We start from the raw sequence: 23,435 nt of genomic DNA, 5'->3' as shown, positions 1-23,435 counted from the left end.
ATTCATTAGACTCACTTTCTGATGACTTAAAACAGACTGCTTATTTCTTGTCCATAAATGCCCTCAGGCAGTAGAAATATGTCATGGATATGCCTGGTGTGACAAAGTTTATTTAGTTCTAGAAAACAGTAGTCAGAAAAATGCAAGAAACCACATATGGTGGCATAGCGCCCTTAAGTCTGTAGAGTTGGAGGGAAATTTTCTGGTTAAAAATTCCAATATGGTATAATAATGTCTGTTATCTGACTAAAAATTAGATATCTGTGGGACCAGTTTAGAACAATGAGACTGCTTAGAATATCATTACTAAAAAAGTGAAACCATTGTCTGACATGGTCTCCGGCTGGAGGGTTGTGTGGTGGGAAAATATTTTAACAGGGTTTCCTATTTGTGTGATTGTTTTCGAGATGTAACATGGTATTGAAATACAGTAGAATGTTCATCACGTGAGTCTGTCTAATAGATGGTAGGCACTTCATGGTTATTTTGTTTTTAAAACCCCATCTTTCTGATTTTTTCTCTGTAATGTGATTAATAAATTTACAGGCTAGTACCATTCATGCTTATTTGATGCACTTACACTAGAGTAGCAAATGTTACAGAACTGGATAGGCAGATCTGTGGAAGAAAGAGGAAGCCATCAGAGCTTATGATATATGCTGAGACAGCAGCCTGCATGGTATAGCTAGCTCATGGGATCCAAAGCTAAGCCTACTCCCTGCCTACAGTTCTCTGCCAAAGCATCTTAACCTACAAACCCTGATAATTTGCAACTGCTCACACAGGAAAGTATTTGCAGTACTGCTCTGAAAGCAGATAAAATATAGGTAAAATCTAAAAAAAGTAGGAGGTGAAAAGAAGTTAACTGGCACATTTTTATTAGTTCCATTCTTCTGTCACTTGCCTACCGATCATAGTATATAAACTTGTAGCAAACATATTACATTAATAGGTTTGTTTATATAGCAGTGTGTTTAAGCCAAATTTTATATGGAGAGTAGATTTTTATATATATAGTGGATTTCTGTGCAACATAACAAACATATGCTATGATTTAGTAGTTTTGGTGTTCATGAATGTTAAGATATTTGCATGTTACAATACTTTATTTACGGTTAAAGCTTTTTATACCCTTGTATTTTTTCAGCCCTGTATTAAATACTTTTTCCTTGAATGCGAATGGCAAAACTCACAGTTGTCTCAGTGGAGATCTTAGGTTAAGCTGTTACACACTTTTACCATTTGTCCTTCTTACAAAACTAGTAGTTTTTGTGGGCTATCTCAAGTACACTTCTATGTCAGGCAAAGTGAAGGTTCTTTTTGTTAAGGAGATCCTTCTCAAAGATGAGATCACCTTTAAGACGACAAAACTGAGCTGTTTCACCCTCTCATCTGCGTGTTGTGTTTGTAAGTGGTCTGCCTCCACTCCTCCTGCTATGGAAGTGTACTTAAGATAGCTCACAATAATGATGGACTTTGAGTTGTCTCTTACTCTTTAGATTACAAACACATCACCCAGAAAAGAGGATGAAACTCCTCAGTTCAGCGTTATGCAAAAAACACAGGTACAGCAATTCTGCGCTTCTTTGGAGAGCACAACATTTATGCTAAGATCTGTGTGAATGTAACCTCTTTGTGTCCTACAGAAACAAACCTAGACCACAGAAATGATTCATGCAGGTGTTTTGCTACAGTTCTATCTTCAGTTGCACTTATCTTTGATTTCACTATTCACGTAATTTATGTGTTTCTGGTAGGGTTTTCTTTTTTCAGAGCTGCTATGTTACTCTAATTCTTTTTCTCAGACAATTGTTGGTAAGTGGTTCTTGCTTTGATTGTTTAATTTTTTAAGTATTATGGATCATATGCAGTGGGGAAAAAAAAAATCAGTATTTAAGGTATTACTTTCTTCCATAAACTCAGGCTTCACCAGTATTAGGAGAATTTTAAAAATAAGTGTTCTCTGAAATGTATCTAAGATTCCCTTTGGTGCTAGACATCCTATTCTGCTTCCACAAGCACATACAAATGAAATCGCTAAACATCCTCTCTAGTACTTGTCTTCATGGTTTCAATGGTTTCTTCTAATCTGGAATCTATCTTCCTTCACAACTCAGAGCAGTTTCAGACTTGCTTATTAGAGAGAAGAGTAGTACATCAGTGGTGAACCTTTTCAATATTAATGATATGCCTTTGAAGTCTGTTTTCACAGTTCCATCATGGCACAAAGCTTCCCTTAATATAAATGTTGTCCTATTGTATTACATACTCCAAGAAGAAAAGGATTTACGAATAAAGTGGAGATTCAAAAGAAATTCTCTCCTGTGCCAGATTCTGCTTTGCTTCTATAAGACAGTCTAAGGAAATCCACTGAAATCTAGGAGACTGTTCATAGGAAAAGAGCTAATGTAGCTAAAGTTATAGAACTATCTGGCCTGAGTTTTGGTAGAAGATCAGGGTTGCCTTACTGATCAGCATTTGCTCATTTTCCAAACATATAGTTCTCTATCACTTCATAGGTCCTGAGTACCCTCTTCTCCAAACAGCTGGCAAAAGATGACTGGCCATCTCGGTATGGTTATCAGGGCAGTAGCTATGTACCTCGCTCCAGAAAACCTATCAGGCCTTTCAGACTTCCTGATTTTGCTGAACCTTTTACTAGAAATACTCCTCCTGAATCTTGGGGCCTGGTGATGGTGGTTGCTGGGGACAGAAAGTGTTTCAGGTTCTAGTGTAAGGATCTCTGTGATATGAGATGAAAGTGCTCTAATTTAAGGACAACTGAACACTCTGAGGGCACTGCTTATGCAACATTTTTACCAGATTACTTAATGGGTGAAGAAAGTTATATAAGAAAAGTTCTCGGAACAGTCATACTTTTAGTCCCATGCATTTTTTGTTGATATTTATAATGAAGCTAATAGAAGGACCACTCTCTTCTTCGTTGTAGAAGTGATTAAGAAAGAGTTTAATATCAAAGCACTTCAGGAGCTGCAGCATAAGGTATACTGTGCATTCAAGTATTACTATAAAGAACCTGCCTTCATTTTTTTTTCTTTATCAAGCAAATGTTTTGTCTTTAGTTTCAAACAATCACAGAATGGTTTGAGTTGGAAGGGACCTTCAAGACCGTCTAGTTCCAACCCCCACCCCCATGGACAGGGATGATTTGTCCATACTGAAGCTGTGCTAGCTGTCTCGGATCACCTCCTTTGTCCTGCATGTGCCTTGGATGTTTAATCTGCTTTTCTGAGAAATAGTGGCAAAACATTAAGTTAATAGTGAATTTATAAACATAAAAACAATACCAGAGGCAGTTAAACAGAAGACTTTGGCTAGTGTATGCTCTGTAGGCTTTCACAGTTCTTTGTGGACTTCAAACTTGTACATATTTACAGGTCTTTACACTATCGACAGTGAGCAAGCAGCGCTTTTGAGTTCTCAGTTGTTTAAAGTTGGTGTACACTTTTCACATATAAGCAAAATGTGAGAAAAATAGGGTTCATTCATATTTAAACAATTCATGGTGAGTTTACTGTTTCTATTTTTTTAAAATCTCTGACTTTAAATTAAAAGGAAAAAAAAAGAAAGTTAAATGCAAGAATTTATAAAATCTTTTCCAGTTAGACTTTTCAGTGCATGGATGGAAATTAAACAGCTTTTTGTGTTGAAGGGCAAAATAAACAAATATGTTGTGTAAATGGAAAGAGAAAGAAAACAAAAAGCTACACAGTCCTAGGAGTAAAACAACTTTTCTATATTTTATAAAAACAAAATTAAGACTTTCATGAAGGTTGAAAGACACTCAGGACCTTCAGTGTTCATAAAATTACAAATTATTAATTTACCACAGGAAAAATTAGATTAAACCAACAATTAGAACTCTATGTTTTCAAGAGTTTTTCCACATTAAAAATTATGTGTTGTTGGTTTTAAAAGGATTTTTAATGAGTCTGTTTAAAGCAATTTTAATGGGGAAAAAGCTCAGCTTCAATGAAAGTATTAGAAGACATAAAAAATATTAAACATCTTGCACATAGGAACCAAATATAGCCTTTCTCAGCACAATGTAGATTTTAAGAACTAGGATAACTGGTTTACAAGATTCATTTATAATCAGAAACATCCATATCAGAGAAAATAAAATAACGTGGTAACAGCAATAATGGGGAGATAGGGACTATGTAACTAAAGACTCCAGATTTTTAGTAGAAGCATCTATTTCGAAAAGCAGAGTGGAAAAGTTATTTTGCTGTCATTCCAGAAGCGTGAGTTTAAATCATGCTGAAGACAATCTTCCAGTCAGCTAAGGAAAATAGGTACCTTGTCACAGGCTGAAGAGCCAGCTCTCACCAGCTCTCTAAGTCTCTTGTGCACTATTGACTATACAGCACCAAGCCTGTCTGAAGTCAAGAAGCATTTGGACAATGCTCTCAGGCACATGGTGTGATTCTTGGGGTGTCCTGCACCGGGCCTGGAGTTGGACTCGATGATCATGATCAGCCCCTTCCAACTCAGCATATTCTATGATTCTATTATACAAGCCATCTTGACCATTTGAGCTTCTTGGGGAAATTAGTAGTGCTTTGAAAAACTACAAACAAACAAATCCTAGTCATAAATTAACCCAGGGCAGAATTTTTTTACTTCCATTTTTTGTTCAATCCTCTACCCTCATTCCTCTATCATTCGAGCAGAAATACAAGATGAATGAAGCCAAGTGCCCTAAGTTTTGTGTTTCATGAACTTTTATCCAGTTTATCTGCTAGATATGGACAGTTTCTCATTTTATGAGTTGTGCCATTAGTCTTCACTCCAACTCAAAAAAGGTAAGTAGATCAAAGAAGGTATGCAAGAAGAATAAGGAAAAGGCATTTCACTATTTGTGGTGTTTCCCTTACTTCAATGTTTAGAGAGACAGGTTGTTCCTATGATAGATCTCCCTTTCTGCTGAAAACATTTAAGTATACAGCATGTGGCTCAAGCCATGTAGTGCTGGCTTGTTCATCTACGTAAATTACTACTTTTTTATCCTTGTGATTTTTTAAATTAGTTAATACATATTTACAAGGCTACAGTCACTACTTGTAGCAAAAACGTACATGACTCTCTCTATTCACTTTGCTTCCTAACATGATGATAGTTCATTTATTTTGACAGAGCTGCTTTGCTAATATCACAAACAGTCCGTGGTTTTTTTCTACACTAAGTGCAGCCTTGTCGAATGTGTTCAGGCTAATAGTTAATGGCAACTGTAACAGGAAGGAAGCCTAGAAGTCTCTGACACTTCAATAGGTAATACAAAACCGAAGATAATTCTGCATTTGGGAAGAGGGGAGACACAGTTTATTCTCTAACTCTGAAAATTAGAAAAAAATAGCCTAATAATTTGAGAATGAAAATTCCTACTTATTATATGTCTCATATTTAGGGTGCAGGATGCACCACAGGGTTTGACAGGAGGCATGGTTTCTGTTCCATTTATCTGTCCTGAGGAATTGTTTCACCCTTGGAAGTATTTTAATTATTCTACTACGTTTGCTTTCGCACACCCTTAAATCTGAAGTTCTGCAGGAAGGTTCTTTCATTTTCATTACATGGTCATGTAACACCCAATATAACAGAGCCCCACCCTGGACTGACACATATTTTATTTCCCAAAGCAAGAATAAATCTGGAAGTCTCTATTGTTAGCCCACAGCAGTGTTCATTTCAGTTGTATAAGTCTCTGTGGTACATATGAAAGCTTTGATATGGAAGCTAGGGAAAGACAGCACCATATTTAGCATCACTTCAGCTGCCTCTGTGGGATCATCCCATTAACCTTGTGCAGACTTGACTTGCCCACCTTTGATTTTTCTTTCTTTAAAAGTTTTTCCACAAGACTCATGTAATATGTCAAATTGTTCTATTTAATGGGGGCTGTCAGGACTCTTTCCAGAGCTCATCAGTGCTCCTCTTTAATTAGCCAGAAAGACCACTGTTGAGTGACAGCAATGTACTCTTCCCATAGGGTCCCCAACCCCAGCTACCACAGGGCATGTGAGATGGAACTCGAGGGTAGTCATCAGTTTCTGGCTTCCAGAACAACACTGTCAGATGATAACCACCCTAAGGTCATGAAGCCAGTACTACAGCTGATAGAAAGTTTTTTTAAATTAAGACTTCCCATGCCGCAAACTTACCCTCCTCTTTCAGTAATTTTAGCATAACTATAAAAAACACATATATAGAATGAAACAGCCACTAAAACTGTTGATATCTGAAAGTTTATTTTTTACATATTTGTGGTTTTCTTCGTCCTCTTCTCTTGACTTTTGACATGTGTGTTTTCTCATATACTTAGTATATACAACTTACCCAAACACCAGGGAGAATACTAGCTTAGGATTCCTGTGGAGGTGGAAGAAGTCTTGCTCACAACATTCACCACCTGCCTCTTCTGTAGACAGAGGATTTGTTTACAGCCTTATAATATGAGGTACCTGGGTAATCAAAGCTCTGGATTTCTCCAAACTCAGATTTTGTAGTTTCCTGAAAATAATAATTCATGCTTTATTTCCTTGTTTTCTATAAAATAGTGCTAGAAATATTTATGCATATTACAAGACGTACATTTACGTCACGGGTGTATAATTGCCAGGGAAATATCAAAAAGCTGTTAAGTACTCTTTTAATAAGACACAATTTCTGCATTCTGACAATACTAATGGAATTATTTTACAATGTGAGTGGAAGATGCCAAAACTAAAATGAAAAAAATCCAGAGAAACACAACAGAAAATGAACTGGCAGTTCCCAAGAGACTAAATTAGGGCATAAAGAATGGTGCCTTAATCCTAAGGAAACTATTAAATGTGAAGTATTACTAAGTTATCTATTAATCTTGCTAAAATGACATGAAATTCTAATTTAACTGAAATACATATATAATTTAGAGAATTAAATATAATAAGGACAATAAATCTCTCAAGCATTTGTGTACAAACTACAAGTGTGATATTTGCAATACAAATATAATATATACTGAATCACTTCAAACAGAAAGCAATCACAAGAGGAAAAGATATGGGCCAATGTCAACACCTTGTTATCTCAGCATTATAAATTTCACCAAATTCAGCTGCTACAAGACTGTAATTCCTCCTTCCATGGGCATTTCTCGCAGATAATAATACAGGCTGCAACTACTACAGAACTTCAGTACAATTCAGACCAAGAACTCTCTCCTACACAAGATCTCTTTTAACTTTGTTCTTTAGGCCTGTTTCTTCATCATTAAAATCTGTAAGAATTTTAATTGCCAAGTACTTCTCAGAATTAAAATTACACAGATTACTTTTCCTTACTCTAATTTTCACCCAAATATTAGTGACAGTAGGGAAAAAATGCCACCACATTTCTACCTATAGAGACTGAGAAACTTCTTTTTTCTGATGGAGAAAATCTACCTCCTCCATAGAGAGCTAGCAGGTATGTCAGGGCCGTATTGCTTTATTTTTCCAGATTGTTCCACTTGAGAATAATTGCTGAAACAAACACCTTTTTGTAATAAATACTTTTTTAAAGAAAGTATTAGTTACTTCAGCAGTACTTCTCACTACTAGAAATCCTGTTTCACATTATGATTGATTCACAGCAGTATGCACAATACCAAACAAGACAAGCAAGAAGGTTCCTGAATACCTGAGTAATCTTACTACTTCACTTGCCCTCTGTTAATCTTTTCCTCCTGAAAGTCTTTAACCATGACAAAATGGTTTTTAAACTTTCAAATAGGTGAAGGCAAATCTGATACAAGAGCATTCTTGCTCTTCTCCTGGCTCTTTGACATCGACGCCATTACCATTCATCTTCAGAAGTGAAGGTACCAGGAAGGAATGCAGGAAAACCTCTCTGCCACATCATCTGGAACCTGGTAGAACGAGGAAAGGGCTCCAGCACTGGTCACCCTCCTCCTTATCAATTCATCAAAGTCAATTAATCTCTGACTTTTCACAACTAACAGCATATTTACACAACTGAAACAGCATCTCCTCTTGCTGCCAACTATGGTAATTCCATGTCTTAACTACTACACTGTTAGAGCAAAGCCATGACACCATACATCTGAGCATCATAACTGTGGTTTATATTACCTATGAAAATATTTATTTATTATTTCCCATCCCCACGTAGGTAATGTTAAACTCCTTCCATTATAGAGTGAAATTATTTTAAAAGTTGCCGCCTGTTTTCAAAAACAAAAAGCAAATGAATACACGTTAAAAAAATATTATTAACAGGATGCAGGATGAGGAGGACTGCTATAAGGATTTTACTAATTGTGTGCAATGCTTGAGTAAATTGCCTATAAATTATGCAGTCTTCACAAGCTCTGAGCAGTAAAACTGTTATTACACTTTGCACACTATGTACCTCTAATACCCAATCTGAAGTTCATTTATCAACAACTACTCTCTCTTGTGTAAACAATCCATGGAGAAACCTGACTTGTTTTCACTTGTTATTGATGATCTTTCAAAACTCAGAAATTGCCTCCTCTTCAATTTCCTGCCACTGAATTTTTAGGTAATCACCTCATCAATAGTTCTCAATAAAAATAATTGCTTCCAGAACAAAACTCTCCCCAGAATTTAGGCCCTCTAAATTGGTCCCTCTCTGAGCTTCAAAAGTGTGAATAATAAAAATGTGTATTTAAAAAAAAATCTCAGAATGTGTATATGCTTTTATTAAGTCAGAAGTGGAGAAAAGTTTTGCCAGAACAGGATATGGAGAAGGGAAAATGAAACACAGGCTGTCACCTTTCAGAATATTTTTTTTTTATTTGTCCATGAAGTTCAATCTTCAGTCTCATTTGCACAGCAGTACAGATTATTCAAATGCTAATAAAGCACTCACATTCACAGCCAGTCACAAGTGTAGTCAACTAATGCAAAAGGGGAGGAGGAAGAGTACTTTGTACATTTTTTGATGAAGATGAAGTGGTGTGCTATAGGGCAAGGAGTAGAGATTTACCTTAGTTGCTTTCTCATCATCAGTGGTCCACATCTTTTGTGTCCATCTCCTCTACTCTCTTTTTTACTGCAATAGCAAAGATGTTCTGAAACCAGAACCAAAATAGCCACTTGTAGGTCTCAGAACAACTTAGGAGCTTTGGCAAAACCTACACCATTTGGTTTTAATTGTTTGAAAAAATGCAAAATATTTGTTACTAGAAAAAGAAGAATATAATGGGAGGAGTGAGGAAGGATAAAGGTTCAAGAAAGCATATTTACCTTGATGAACTTCTGCCTTCTGTTTTACACTACTTGGGACTGCTTTGGAGACTGTTGGCAAAAGCTTCCTTTTCCTGTCCCAGGACAGCTATTGCCTAACTGCAAACTAATGGAGAGAAAGATGTGCATGTACCATTGCATCAGTACTCAATCACACATAGCAATCTGTTTGACAAGTTCTTCTACCCCAAAAATGAAACTGAGAAGGCACATAATCTCCATTTGTCTGATGTAGGAAAATCGGCTGACTGCTGCTCAGGTAGCTCCCACAACTCTTAACATATCAATGTTGTTATGTTAGCTGAAACAAGGTTATATGAACTTATTTAGTTTCATATTAGTATATTCTTACCTTGCTTATAATGTGGAGCTGGTGGTTTCAGAAAGTACATCAAACAATCCATTACTTCTCTGCTGAAAGACTGTTCCGTCGTTTATGCAGTCCAGTGTAACTACAGTAATAATGTCACCACAAAATCTACAGATATGCAGCAAGACATGTTCCAGTTAATACTAAAATAGAAGTGCTTCTTTCCATTGACTTCAACCAGTGGATTACCATGCCAGAGGAAATTTTTTTAGTTACTTCTTTTGTGTGGTTTACATGGGACTAGCTGGTGAGATCCCTGGGGCAGAGACCATGCCTACCTCTGCTTTTACAAAGTGCAGTAAGACCTCCAAGCAGAATGTATAAATTATGAGTAAATTTTAATAAGTAACCAAATATAAATATAATAACTACATTAATAACTACTAATATATTACATAAAATACTAGACTCATTGGAAGAATGCAGAAGCCATGAACTTAAGTGATTCTTTCAGAGTATGCTTATTATTTCACAATCAGAATGGAACAAGCCTCTTGCTGGACATCTTAATATTGAAATGCATAAAGAATGATTTAATAAGGAGTGTAACCTCAGGATTAACTAAGTCATGTACAAAACAGACCTCTACAACTGCTGTTTAAATGTCCTTAAAATAACCTAATCATTTATTTCTAATTGATATCTCTGAGATTCAGGATGAGGTCCTCACAAAAACCAACACCTGAAGAGTGTGGTCAGGAGTACCCCAACACAAGACAACACTGCAATACTTTCTGAAAAGGAAGGATGATTATTCCTAAATACTATGCCTGGTTTTCTGCTTACTACCATTATGACAATGCAGCAAATAAACTGACAGCTTATATCTACATATACTTATAGATTATACTGAAGCTATAAAGTACATGTTCAGAAATGTCTAGTCTTTGAACCAAACATTTCAACAGGCGAAAGGAACTTGTACTTTGAAATAAAACAGGTTTTCTGCAAATACTCTTTGGCATAATTTTTTTTAATCTCTGCTTTTCGTTTTATAGTTTTTCTGTTTCCTTCCTCTATTGCACACCACCTGCAAATAAATGAGTGAAATTACCTGAAATTCATTTAATCTTGTACTACTGGAGAACTGAATTCAATTATGCTTCGGAAGTAACAGAGTTATTTTTAGTGTAATGGTAATATATGGTAATGGTAATAATTTGTAGTGTCATTTGGCAATGTCATTTTTACTTCTATAAAAGATGTGAAAAAACTTATGGCAAATAATTCTTTACTGACTACATATTATTATACTATAATGCAATACAGCAACAATATGATGTTACAGTGTAGTAAGTTCTTGGTGTGAATCTGTATTTCAGTTTATTGCATAACAAGCCCAATTCTCCTGACAATGACACTGATGAATGGTTTACTATTGGTTTCACTGGAAACCTCAACATGCTGATAATTGAATAACAAACACAACTACTCACTTACACAGATCATTTCTGATTAATGACAGTAAATGATGTCTTTGGTTTATGCTACCTATATACGTAACCAAAAACCATTTTCAAAATGCTGGGTTTTATGTCTTACAGGTTTTGAGGATGCTTTAAATAGATCTTTAAAAATAGCATGGTAGCCATATCAGAGTTATTCCATTGAAGAATGTTGTAAATGGAAAAAATAACCAGAGAGAAGTTTTAAAATATGGTGGAAATTCCTAGAAGTAATCAAAAACTGAGGAAACTACATCTAACATGAAACTGATTAAAAAGCAAATTCAAGGGAATTACATTAAGCAGCAGCACTAATGTTTAATGAAACAGATTAAAATATTCACATTTTTATAAATCATCCATGGATTACTCTTTATTTTATTTATGATGAAATGAAATCTGAAACAAAATTCTACAGCCAAAATAAACATAGATGGGTGTGGGGCACACCCTCAGTTCTCCCCCAGTGCCAGAGGCTCTGGAGGTGAGGTAATGCCAGCCCTGACAGTTCTCTTACCTCCCCAACAACCTGACCTAATGTTGTCTCTGGAACAGGACTAAGAGTGACTTTCAGGCTACATCTGCACTAGGAAATTATCTGAAGATTGCTCTCTGACCTGAGGCCATCTGTCAGAGCAGCGTTTCTGGAAGGCCAAAATTCTCATTATCAACTGTCTCATTCTCCAGCATAGGATGAATGCCTGGACTAGTCAAAGCACCAGGAATTGTCCCTGACCCATACCACACCTCGAACTCCACCAGGGCATTTTTTATGCGAACACTAACTGATGAGAGCAAAACCACACCAAGAAGTAAGTTAACAGATCTGTGTGCTAGATCTATGTCCCTGATCAGTGCAGACATAGTTTTTGTATCCCACAATGATCGAGGAAAACATGGTTCATTAAACAAAAATATATGGCCCAATATATTTTCTGGGTCAGCTCTGTAGATTACTTAAATGAAACCTCATGAAACCTACACGAAACATGACAGAAAGGTACCTTGCAGGATGCAGACTGGGTCTCTCCCAGGAAGGAAAAAAAGATCCTGGTGTAATAGCAGGATACAAATTAAGATTATCAAGCACACCTCATTCCGCCTGCACAGGCAGCTGAAATAATGTAGGTTTTCATTTGCACTTAGCCAGCTTCATTTCAAGCAAGCTTTAGAATCAAAACCCACACTAATTTCAGTAGGACTTTTTTCTGTGTATGGTATGCAGAACAGAGCCCTCTCCTGGTAAGCACTGAAGATAATTGAGGACATCCCTGGCACAGTATTTGGCACAGTCTGCAGCACATATCTATGTGATGAAGTATTGAACATAGGCACTCAAAATAAAATATTAGAAAAGCTCAGCTATTTGGAGCCATGGAACCTTATGATTGAGGTCAGATTTGTTTGGATTAAAAAATATATGGAAATCCAAATAACACTGAAATGATGCCATACTTGAAAACTGAAACCAAAAAAAAGTTATATAACATACTTAAAGGCACAGTTGGCATTTCAAGAGCACAATGACTAGCCAGTTGTAACCTGTTTTTGAACCCACAGCTGAACCCTGCATGTCGAATTACTGAAAAGGGTGTGTCACCTTCTTTTTAAACCTGAAATCTGATAACCAAGGCAAAAGAACCCCCATTCATTCTTTCTTTTTATGACTATAAAGCCATGAAGCACCAATAATTACCTGAAGTATATAGATCAACACACTTTGCCTAATTAACAGGCTTTTGGATTTCATACTTGAACCTGAAAATAAGAAGCCATATTTCAAAGCTCTGCTTTTGTAAAACAAAATTGCGACAGGTACCTAAATGGATGCAGCATATGGTAGGCACTTCAATAAATCATAATCATGATACATTGCCAAAATAGCGACTGTCTGTCATTAGTTTTTCTCAGAATAACCAAGTATAATCCCTTCGTTTAAACAACAACACAACCTTGTTGTTACTGAGATACAATGTAAAAAAATATTGCTTTAATTTAAAAATGACTTATAAATATTTCAAAGTCCATATTGTTTTTAGCAACATATGCAAACATGATTCTCTGGAGCCATACTACTTATGGCTGTAATCTCACTACATTTCCCAAGGTAAATAGGGTTGGGTCTATAATATTTGCATGGAAGACCTCCAAGGAAATTCCAAGTTACTGTGTGAATGGGTATTTGTGCAAGGTGACGTTCTTCTGCTGACTCAGTATTGAACCAGCATAAACGATATGATCACAAGTGCTGTCTTTATTTAAGAGATAAAACCAAGGATACCAAGCACTTGTGGACATTAAACACCCTGGTAGTTTTTGGTAGTGCCTGGTTTTGGTAGTTTTGGAGTGCCTGGCCAAGCACCAATCTAGATAATTACATCTTGCCTACTTACATTCCCCTGTTGCTTTAAATGGATAAGGTATTATTCTTCTATTCTGGTGTAAAAGTGGGCCCTACAGACCTTCCTTGGGCTCTCCTAGGACTATTTCTAGCATGACCTTTTCCATGGTCACACAGAGTCAATTTATTTGAACCAGTGTATTGTACTACATTTTGGCCTTCTGAAATCACTTCCACTGAGCTCACTGGAATTTACTTCAGCCCAAAGACACTGATTTAACAAAATCATCATTTAATTCCTACCCGTGAAGGTCACATTTACAACAAATCACTATGAAAAATTGTTTGGTTAGGAGATCCGTTTCTGTAGGACTCCCCTCAGTCCCTTTTGACCGAGACCAAACACTCATTACATTTGGTACGACCCTGCTCACTCTCACCAAAATGAATACCAAAATAGCAACGTGATCCAACGACATCAAGACCAGGCCCCTTACTGGGAGACTTGTCTTGGGACCATACCATGTAACAACAGTGCAACCCTCTCATCTCTCCTCAATTTGAAGCAAGTTACACTAAGCAAAGATACATGCAATCTTTCAAGTCAGCTGTACCTTACATTTTAAGAGAGAGTGCAACAGATGTTTAAGAGCTTGCTTTAAAGTGATATGTCTATTAAAACAACCGATGTTACTAGGGGACTATTCCCCTTAAAGGAATTTGCTTCATTGAAGTGGAAAGAAACCAGACTTCAAAAGACCTTCATTATTACCGTGTTTGAGTACCTCAGGTTAGACCACTGCGCTGCCATTCACAAAAGTCCTCTAGAAAGGAAGGAGTTGTTAGCATGTTTCCCTGCTGAAGGAGCCTGTTAGCAAGATGCATGCTGGCATTAGTCACAACCTAGTCTGTGGCAGGGTTGTCAATTACAATTACTCCCACAAATCTGAGTTTTCTCCCTTTCCAGTTACGTATTTCTGGCTTGTCCCACACTATGACAATTAAAAGGTTGGCTTTTGGAAGCTTTTTTAGTTTAAAAGATTTTCTGGTTGTATTTTTGTAGGTCAAAAGTGTTTTCTGAGTCTGTTATCTTTCTGATAAGTCTGTTATCTTGCTGTTATCCAAGACAGCAAATACAAGGTTTTTATAGACTTGTTTTCATGAAGATTTACTTGTCTTAAGCCTGAAATTATTTAGGAAAGAGATGACCATGTTACTACAATTCATTGAATGCAAATTATGAAATTCAAAGGCAAACAGCTTAAGTTATGCTTTAAATAGTACCACCAAATGCAACGTAAGGAAAGAGAAGGCAGGTAGGAAAGAATCTTCACAAATCCATACTTTTCCCCCCCTCATTTCAGGTGACTTGCTGACCTCAAAAGCTTCTGACGTTCAGTACTTCTGAAAACCAAGAGTTTTCTCTCACATCTCTCTCCGAATATAGGGCCTAACTTTGCCTCCTCTTTTAAATTTTTGACTTACACCCTTTGGAGAGTGAAGTTAACTTGACAAAAAGAGGGTGATGCAGCTGGTTGGACAAGAGCCACTCAATCCACGCAGTGAAATAATACTTAGGAAATAAAACAAGGTGAAGGGTAAGAGCATGAAATGTGACTAAGCAATTATAGGTTTTCTTCCGCTTCCCCACACTAAGTAGCAAAAAGGACCATATGGAGCTGCTGAATTTTCTGCAGAAAAGAGTGTTCACTTTCAGAGCAGGAAAGGACTTTGCCTCCATCCACACTGGCCAGCTTGAGAACAAGCAGACAAATGCATCCTGTAAAAGGGTACACCAACCACTCCTGTTGTGTAGCACTTGATCATTCGTACACTCATAGTCCTTCCAAAAACTCAGGATTGCTTTATAGTATTGGTTTCTTGTAGAAGAAACAAATGGAAAAAGTCAAGTGCAGGCTTCACTACCTGTACTCGAGTGGACTGGCATTAGTCAACCCGTGACCCTTCAGGGCCCTCTCCTTTGCTCCCATCACTATTCACTGCAGATGTCAGGGAGTAGCAAAGGCGAAAGGTCCAGGCCCTGGGCTGCGAGGCCGGGAAGGCCGGGAGGGACACTTCGGAGTTGTCTGGTGACCGGGTAAGCCGGCGGTCCATGCCCGCCGCGGTGTGCCGGGGCCGGGGGCAGCGGCAGCGCAGGCGTGCTGAGCGGGGCTTAGTAGGGCTGAGCGGGGCGGCGGCGGGTGGGCAATGGGACAGCCGGGCTGCCGGGCCGAGGTAGGGGCCGGAACAGGGCGCAGCCCCGGCGGCAGCTCCTGGCACAAGTGCGAAGCCGCGCGTCCCGCGCGTCCCTGACTGCGCTGGCTCCCGCGGTTCTCGCCCCTAACCTCCGCGCTCCCGAGACGGCCTTTCTGGGCGGGAGAGCGAGAGGGGGTTACCTTTTCTTAGGAAAGTCCCGTCCCTTGCCAGAGAAACTTTCTACGTTCCTGTGCGTGAGAGGCAACTAGTTGCACTCGCTGAAGTGCGAGGAGTGTTTGGCTTCTCCCGTACCAGCCTCCTCCGCCACCTCCCCCTCCCTCCCCCCCAATTTCCCCTCCCGTTTTGCTCCGAGTTGCGCTTTATTTGTGTGTGAAGAAAACGGAGGGGGGGGGAACTTGTAGAGGGGATGTTCTGGTTTTGCCAGAGGAACAGTGCAAAAGGGGAGCCTCGGCTCGGAGAAGGTACGAGAATAAATACATAAGGAGCGGCCCTAAAATAAAGGTAGCGGCATATCCCGGCAGCGAGAAGGTGAGTGTCTCTGACTTCGCCGTCCCCGCGTCTCCCTCCCACCTCTTCTGCTCGGAGGTGGAGGAAACTGGTTCCCTGTCGCATGTGCATGTGCTAGTATTTAGCGTTTATTTAGCATTCTTTTCGTGTTGGTCCGATGACAACAACAACAAAGTTACTGTAAAACAACGTGGTGGGAAGGAACAACGGAGGGGTAGAGACGAGCTTTCGCCCCCGGCCCCAAGCGAGTTTAGTTGCAAAAAAACCAGACTGGTCTCCGGTGCGAACGCGGTGAATTTTTCCACGCCCAGCCGGATTTTCTGCCTCTCTCCAGGTGACAATCCCCGCGCTTTTAACCTCACCTTTTTTCGGCTAGCTGTTACCGGCGCTGCCGGGCTAAGCCCGAAGACAGCCGCAGCCGTCACGGCGCCGTCGCATTTTCCCCGGCTTTGCCCCTCCGCCCACCCCCGTGAACGCCCCGGAAACGGGGGCGGCCTGGGCTGCGCCTCGGGAGCAGCTGGGGCTTGCCGGCCCGCCGGGGGAGGCGGGGGCAGGTCGGCCTGCGAAGGCCGGCCGGCCGGCGGCTTGACCGGAGGCTGGGAGGAAACAACATTTCTGCGTTGGCGGGGACCCCCTCCGTCCAGAGCCGACATTGAAAACACCGCTAGGGATGGGTAGCGAGCCCCTTCCCGAAACTCCCGTTCCTGGCTAGCCAGGGTCTGGGGCAGCGCGGGGCGAGACAGCCTGGCCGGGAGCCGCAGGCACAAGGCGGCGGCGGCAGAGGGAGCCGTCGGTTTCTGCGCCCGCCTCGGCCCCGCGCTGCCCCTGCTGCCGGCGAGGCGTATCGGGCGGTGCCACTGCGCCCGCCTGCCTTCTGGGTGCGGCCCGATGGGGCAAGGGCTGCCTCCGCGGTGCGTGCCTCCGGCGAGCGGCGCCGCGGGCCGGCTCTGGCAGGCCACTTTTTCCCAGTGTCCGGAGGGGAGGCGGGACAGTGCAGTCTGCCTGTTGTTTTTTCCTCTTCCTGTAGCGTTTGTTCCTTTCCCTGAGGATGGGTCTCCTAGCGCCCTTCCCTCCCCCCGCCCCGGCCTTGTTTTTCGTGTGTTTTAAAGGACAAAACGGTGCGTTTTTTCGGGTCTCCCACCGCCCCCGCCCCCCGCCGCCGGTTCCCCGCTGCACCGGAGGAGTGGGCCCCGGGGAAGCCCCGGCGCGGGGGTCCCGCTGCCCTTCCCACCGGCGATGCGGGGTCCTGTGTTTGGTCAGAAAGCGTTTCCACGTGGGGAAGCCTTGTGTGTTTGCGGGTGTGCGCGCATACTTGATCCGCGAGGAGGTAACAGGATTCTCCGTGTTCAAACCCAGTGGGCTCATAGCCATTAATTTCCTTCTGCTGTCACTACAGACACTTCCAAAATCAGATACCCGTCGAGAACCGTCAGCTGGGTTTCACACGGCTTCGGCTGCGGTTCTCCTCGAGCCGCGGGGGCTCCGCGCCGTTCCCGGGCGCAGGGGTGCCCCGGGACTGCGCCCGGCACCCACCCGCGGGGTAGCAGCCCCGCGGCGCCTTCCTCCGAGAAGGGAGAGCGGGATTCCACGGCAGCGCTGCTGCCAATCGGTAGTTGGCATCTAAAGTTTCATTTACATTTATGAAACCGCCGCTCGGAGCCAAGCGGGCGCGGTGCTGCCGGCCCGGGACCCGCGGGCAGGGATTGCAGCCGAGCACACGGAGGGACACGCTGAAGTCGCGCGTGGCGGTGTGAAATAGCTAGTACTTAGAAAAATCCTGGGAGACAAGCTGTACGAGACAAGGGAGCGCCTTGGCCGGTTCGAGTTTAAGCGTGAAGTCATGCTAGAACAGTAAGGAAACAGTATTTACGGTTTTCTGGGTTTTGTTTTACGTGTTTCACATGCGTAGACTAGAAACTGTATCGAAGATAAACTAATCAACAGTTTAGATTTAGAGTGAATTATACAAAGCAGGCATCTCCCCTGTATGGTAAATATATTTTTTGGTCTGACCTCGGAGTTTGTTGTTTGAAGCATGCCCTTTCTATTAAAGCTCAAGCTATATCTTTGTTTCATTTCCGTAATGCTGAAAAGAAAACTTTCGTAAATTGCTGTGGGTTTGACTTTTCCTCCTTGTATTTCTGAAAATGCTGCTAAATAACAAACGCTTGCATATCTGCAGTATGTATCATACTATGAGTAAAGTGGAAATACAGACTGACATTTCGCTGACTTCCCTGTGATTCTTCCTCTATATTTGACATCTAACATTAGCTGAGCTATGACCGAAACAGCTCTTCTTGCTTTCTTTTGAAAGTTCTGGTGTTTATGTTACCAGATGTTCTTCAATCAAATCTAACAGAAATGAAAGAAGAGTTTGTTGGCTGATCTTTTATGTATCTTTGTTCAGATAATTTGTATGCTGTTATTAATTGTTACGTGTATATGATTGTACTGCTAATAAATTTGGTTGACAGTTACTCTTGCTGGATTTGTATTTATTAATGGCTTCACAACACTTTCCAATAGAAACTTATTCTGTATGGATAATGCCAATGGAATAAATAAATTCTAAACAAGTAATGTAATGAGTAGGACAACGGTGGTTTTCCAGCTAATTGCAGTTTCCAGTTAAAATATTTCAAACAAGGTAACTAGAAATACAGCTATAGATAGTATCCTGTGGCATATTTTTAGCATCTGATGCAAGCGTTACAGTTTAACACTTTAAACTTTATGCAACTTTTGCCTTCCAGTCCTAGAATTAATGTTAAACACTGGCATTTGGTGTGGGAAAGGTACCAGTCTGTTTCCTTGATGTACTGGTGGCATTGCATGATGTTCTGTGCAATCCTTCAGTTTTAAAATTTAAACTGCTTTTTCCTTTTAAGTACAAAAGTTAATACAGAAAGAAGGAAATTCCTAGAATTTCTGTCAAGTGTTCTAGGACGCAGCTATTATTTTTTTTCTCTGTTATCTTTTTCCTTCTTGAAAGTAGGGAGTTTATGAACTCAGGGTAAAACAGGTCTGCCTTTTTATAAGGAGAGTTTATTCAGCATACTTCTATATTGCAGCTGCTGATCATATTTCATAGAGCTGTTAAAGCACTTAAAACCTAAAATTAGGTACTGTCCGGTAGTAAATATTTCAAATCACTCCTTGAAGAAATAGAGAAGTGGGCTTAAATAAAAAGAGACGTTTTGAAATACATCATTGAAGAAAGGTAATCTTGCTTTGCTTTTACTCAAAATAATGCATTGCCAATCTAAATCACTGCTTTCAACATAGTGTTCTTTTGTCCGTAGTTTTTGTTAATCTCCTGCATTTTTATTGTGATTTTATGTTTGCTTTATTTGATATCATAACCAGGTACTTTGTTCAAGCTATGTTTACGACGGCAACATTTGTATTAACAGGTGTTGAATTAACTTCTAACATGCCTGTATTTCCAGTGAGTGTTCTTGTGATACTAAGAACTGAAATGTAAGTTCCCTTGCTTCCTGGCGTGCGTGCTTCTGGATGGCTTTTAATTGCACTTGTATTTTCCAGATTTAAGATGAGTTAATTTACAGATTAGTATTTTTAATTTGAGGGGTGGGTGTGGGTTTATTGTATGGTAGTTTGCTATTTGTTTTTTAGTTGAACATAGGAATAGGTTTATTTGCTCCCTATCATTCATTTTTTGTACTGTGAGGGTTTGCAGGAGGAATGCATACACAAGGGCATCAGACTAACAGACATCTGTCAAGTTGATCAAGTATTTTTAAAGCTTTTTGGAAGTTCAGTGCTAAACTGAGTCTGGTAGCAGAAACACTCAGATGTCTTTGCTTTTTCTTTGTACTTGACAATCCAGTAGTATTTCTGCTGTCTAATGTATCTGCGGTCTATCTGATATTTTTTGTAAAAAAAATGGTATTTATGGTATGCAAGTGGAAGAAGAGTTTTGATATTCGGTCATTGATCGAAAGGTTTATAAGTAAACTTAATATGTGGGATTTTTCTTTTTTGGATTTAGATATTGCGCAAATGTGTGTTCAACTTAACCTTTTTCTGTCATTGGAAAGCGCTAATTGATCTTGCTGACCCTGACATAATAGTATAGTTTGATATTCGAAACCTTTCAGCTTTAGCATGGCCCTTTAATCACCCCTGAGATTTCAGGGCATGGTTCTACTGCTGCTCTTTTAAAAATTAAATAAAAATGGTTATTAAAAATAAATTATCTTTATGGTCTTTTAAAGTCAGTAGATATTTTACCTATCAAAGCCCTAGGGTTTATAATATGCATTAAAAAAATTCTGCTTTACTTTTATGTGATAGGTGACATTTTAGATGCTACTGTATAAACATCAGATTTTTTTTATGAAATAATTTTCTTTGGCCAAGTCCACGCTTCTGTGTTATTAAATCTGTCATTAAATTAGAATTGGTTAAAGGAACTTGGATGCGCTTTGCAGTGCAAAAGCTCAGATAAGGAGAGTGCTTATATATCAAGTAAATAATAAAATTTATTTTAACAGGCAATAAACCTCACATTTTTAGTCCACATTTTAGTTTGTAATGCTGCTAGAAAGATTGCTTTTGGGATGCCTGTAATACAGTACCTTGGCAAAAACTATGTTAAAGTTTCTTCTTTTTGTCTCTAAACCTGAGAAATGTAATGAATACCTGGCTCCCTTTTTGCTGTAATGTTAAACAGTGAAAATTACTTGGATGATCATATATCCTATGTTGAAATGATTGACTGGGCCGTCTCAGTCACAGGATTGTATGTAGACTAGTTATCAGACTTTTGAGCAAAATGTCAAATGCAAATGGTTGTCTGAAGAATATTAAAGTTTAAGCATATTAGTTTCAATTTGTTTAAAATTTCTCCATGTCTGAAATTTCCCCACTTCTCCAAGGGAAGATTATAATGACCAGTGATTATCTTCAGAACTGTGGAGGTCCATACACTAGTGAGACTTATTTGGTCTTAAGCTATCAGGCTTAGGTACAAGACACTAAACTTTGAGTTAGACTGCAATTACCATAGATTCAAAAAAGAGGAGTTTGAAGGTTTTCTGTGCCTAAATTCCTTTGGAGATCTGTGTCCTTTTCCTAGAATTAATTAAATAAATAAATACTATTTCAGTGATTTTTCATTGAGCTGCCCTCTGTAGAAGTAGTGTAGCGAGTAATATTGTGGGGCTGTGGAGGGCAGTTCAGCTGGATGTAATTTATGTGCTGTCTCAGAACTCAGTCTCTCTGGGCTGACTGAATACTGTGTCTTTACGGTTGTCTCATATTGTGGCAGGTCTATACAATTTAACTAATTTGGAGCAGCAAATTGGAAAAAAGACCTCCCAAGACAACCTACAAAATATTCACATAGAGAAGACTGATTTTGTATAGGTGATAACTTTTTAGTTATGCGTTTAAGTTAATAGACACTATATTTTTTGGCAACATTAGTTACTTTTGTGATGTGACTCAGTATAAGCTGACATTCTCAGCAGTGTAAAAAATTACTGCTACCTTTCTTTTTTTAATTGGGTAGATGCAGCAAGTAACTAGTCTACTCTTGAAACATATATCATTAAACCACAAAAATCTACATTAAACCGTGAAGGGTCTGATTTAGACCACAAAAGTAAAAAATAATAGAGAATTTGCAATTTTTCAAATAATTCTCCTCTATGACTATGTGTATATAACTACTGAAATCAATGCTGATGCTTGAGGTAATTGGAAACTTAACTTGATGTTTTGTGCCAGATCCTTAGCTGTTGCAAATTGGAGTAGGAATGCTGAAATTACTGGAGTGGTCTCACATGCCAGATGAGTATCTAGTCCTCTATTCTTAGTGCAGTCTGATTTTTTTATGGGGAATTGCAATATACATTATATGTGAGAGATCACATGCACAGGGAAGTGATCCTGCAATGCTTAGGGAAAAAAAACAAAGGAGCAATAAGTATAAATGTCCAAAATATATTTTTATTTTCTTCCATTTTAGCATATTTTCATACTCCTGCATTAGAATATTTTTTTTTTGGTAGCATTTTATAAATGACCGGAGAGATGCCTTTTACAGTAATTGTATTCCTGAAAATTATGCAGTTAGAAATATTGTTAATTGTATTCTTTTAATTCTCTTCAGGCAACTTTGTTGCCCATGGAAGTAAATACTCCAGTTGTGCTTATTCAGAGGCATTTGGTGAAGGCTGAGCATATTCAATGAAAGGCATGAAGTCCATTTACCATATTAAATCCCACCTAGATGTTCCTTTTTATTTACTGTAGTATGTTTCCAGAACATCACAGAAAATGAAGTTCACCTTACTCCCAAGAGAGAGCAGCTAAACCAACCTCTGTACACTTCAGTTTAAGCATCCTGACATCATGCTATATGTGAGGTTTTTCTTCCAGCTCTTCTGAGTGTCCCAGCATAGATATGATTACACAAAACCAGGCACCCCCCAGGGAGATTATGCACATTTCCTCTGCCAAGTTCTAGCAGCACAACTCAAGACTCAACCTAACATTTCTGTTCTGGTCTTAACACAGAGGACTGGGGAGCTGGGAACCAATAGGGCTGAATAGTATAGAGGTTTCAGAAATGCAATAATTATATTCTGGGAAAGGGTCTTGAAAATAAAACTTCCTGTTACCCCAAGGCAAGATTTGGGACTGTGGTGGGTTTTCCAAATGGAAAGATTAAAGTACTTTTCCACTCAGCCACCTATTTTTATGTTTATTGTAATCTGTCATGGCAGAAAGAGCTGGTGTAATGTTCATATTAATTTTATTCAGTTGATTGCCTGTTCAGGGAAGCAATTTTTGCGTTCAAAGCACCAAGTCCTGAGCTCACTGTTCAGCAGTATGTCTGGGAGTCATCTGCAATAGGAGGTCTTTAAGCTAAAATGGCCAGATGATGTGTTTCATAGTAATTTCTGATAGCTAGTTAGCTATGATTCAGCTTGTTTTCCAATTTTCTGTTTAAAGGATAGTCTAATTTCTCCAAGGGCTAGGTAAGTAGTCAAATTTGTGTCATAAAACAAATGAAGTGGAAGGGTTTGTTCCCTGGTAGTTGTGAAATTGTCCAGCTTTTTGAGGTCTTGCTTAGATCTGCAATGAATGAAGTCCGGGATTAGAATAGCAGCTTCAGAGATGCTGTCACATCAGGACAAAGTCTGCAACAGTTTGATTGTAAGGTCGGTAGGAAGAGGTCCAACATTTTGCTCTGTTTTTACCTCATTTCCAGGAGTATTGGTTCACATAAGTGTCAATAGTAG

The 23,435-nt window shown here is 39.4% G+C and overlaps 1 protein-coding gene and 1 long non-coding RNA gene across 7 annotated transcripts in view; one reads left to right on the top strand and one right to left on the bottom strand.

The window, feature by feature from the left end:
* Positions 1 to 8,143: 8,143 nt before the first annotated feature.
* On the bottom strand, positions 8,144 to 9,343 carry LOC108640662. Its single transcript, XR_001921347.1, has 3 exons — positions 9,279 to 9,343; positions 9,019 to 9,103; positions 8,144 to 8,230 (listed from the first exon to the last, which is right to left on the bottom strand). It is a non-coding gene; the product is annotated as an uncharacterized LOC108640662 (long non-coding RNA).
* Positions 9,344 to 15,983: 6,640 nt separating this feature from the next.
* Positions 15,984 to 23,435, top strand: part of EYA4 (EYA transcriptional coactivator and phosphatase 4) — a 150,649-nt gene continuing 143,197 nt past the window's right edge. For 5 of the 6 annotated variants that reach the window (XR_001921368.1, XR_001921367.1, XR_001921369.1 and 2 more), the window contains exon 1: positions 17,856 to 18,009. The gene's annotated coding sequence lies outside the window, so the exon portion shown is untranslated. Of the gene's footprint in view, positions 16,180 to 17,855; positions 18,010 to 23,435 lie in introns of those variants that run through there. The other variant, XR_001921366.1, reaches the window with a different exon arrangement.

Source organism: Manacus vitellinus, unplaced genomic scaffold (genome assembly GCF_001715985.3).
Source record: "Manacus vitellinus isolate BGI_N305 unplaced genomic scaffold, ASM171598v3 scaffold_4_pilon, whole genome shotgun sequence".
NCBI lineage: Eukaryota > Metazoa > Chordata > Aves > Passeriformes > Pipridae > Manacus > Manacus vitellinus.
Note: the sequence above shows the minus strand (reverse complement) of the source record. Positions and strands in the feature narration are given on the sequence as shown.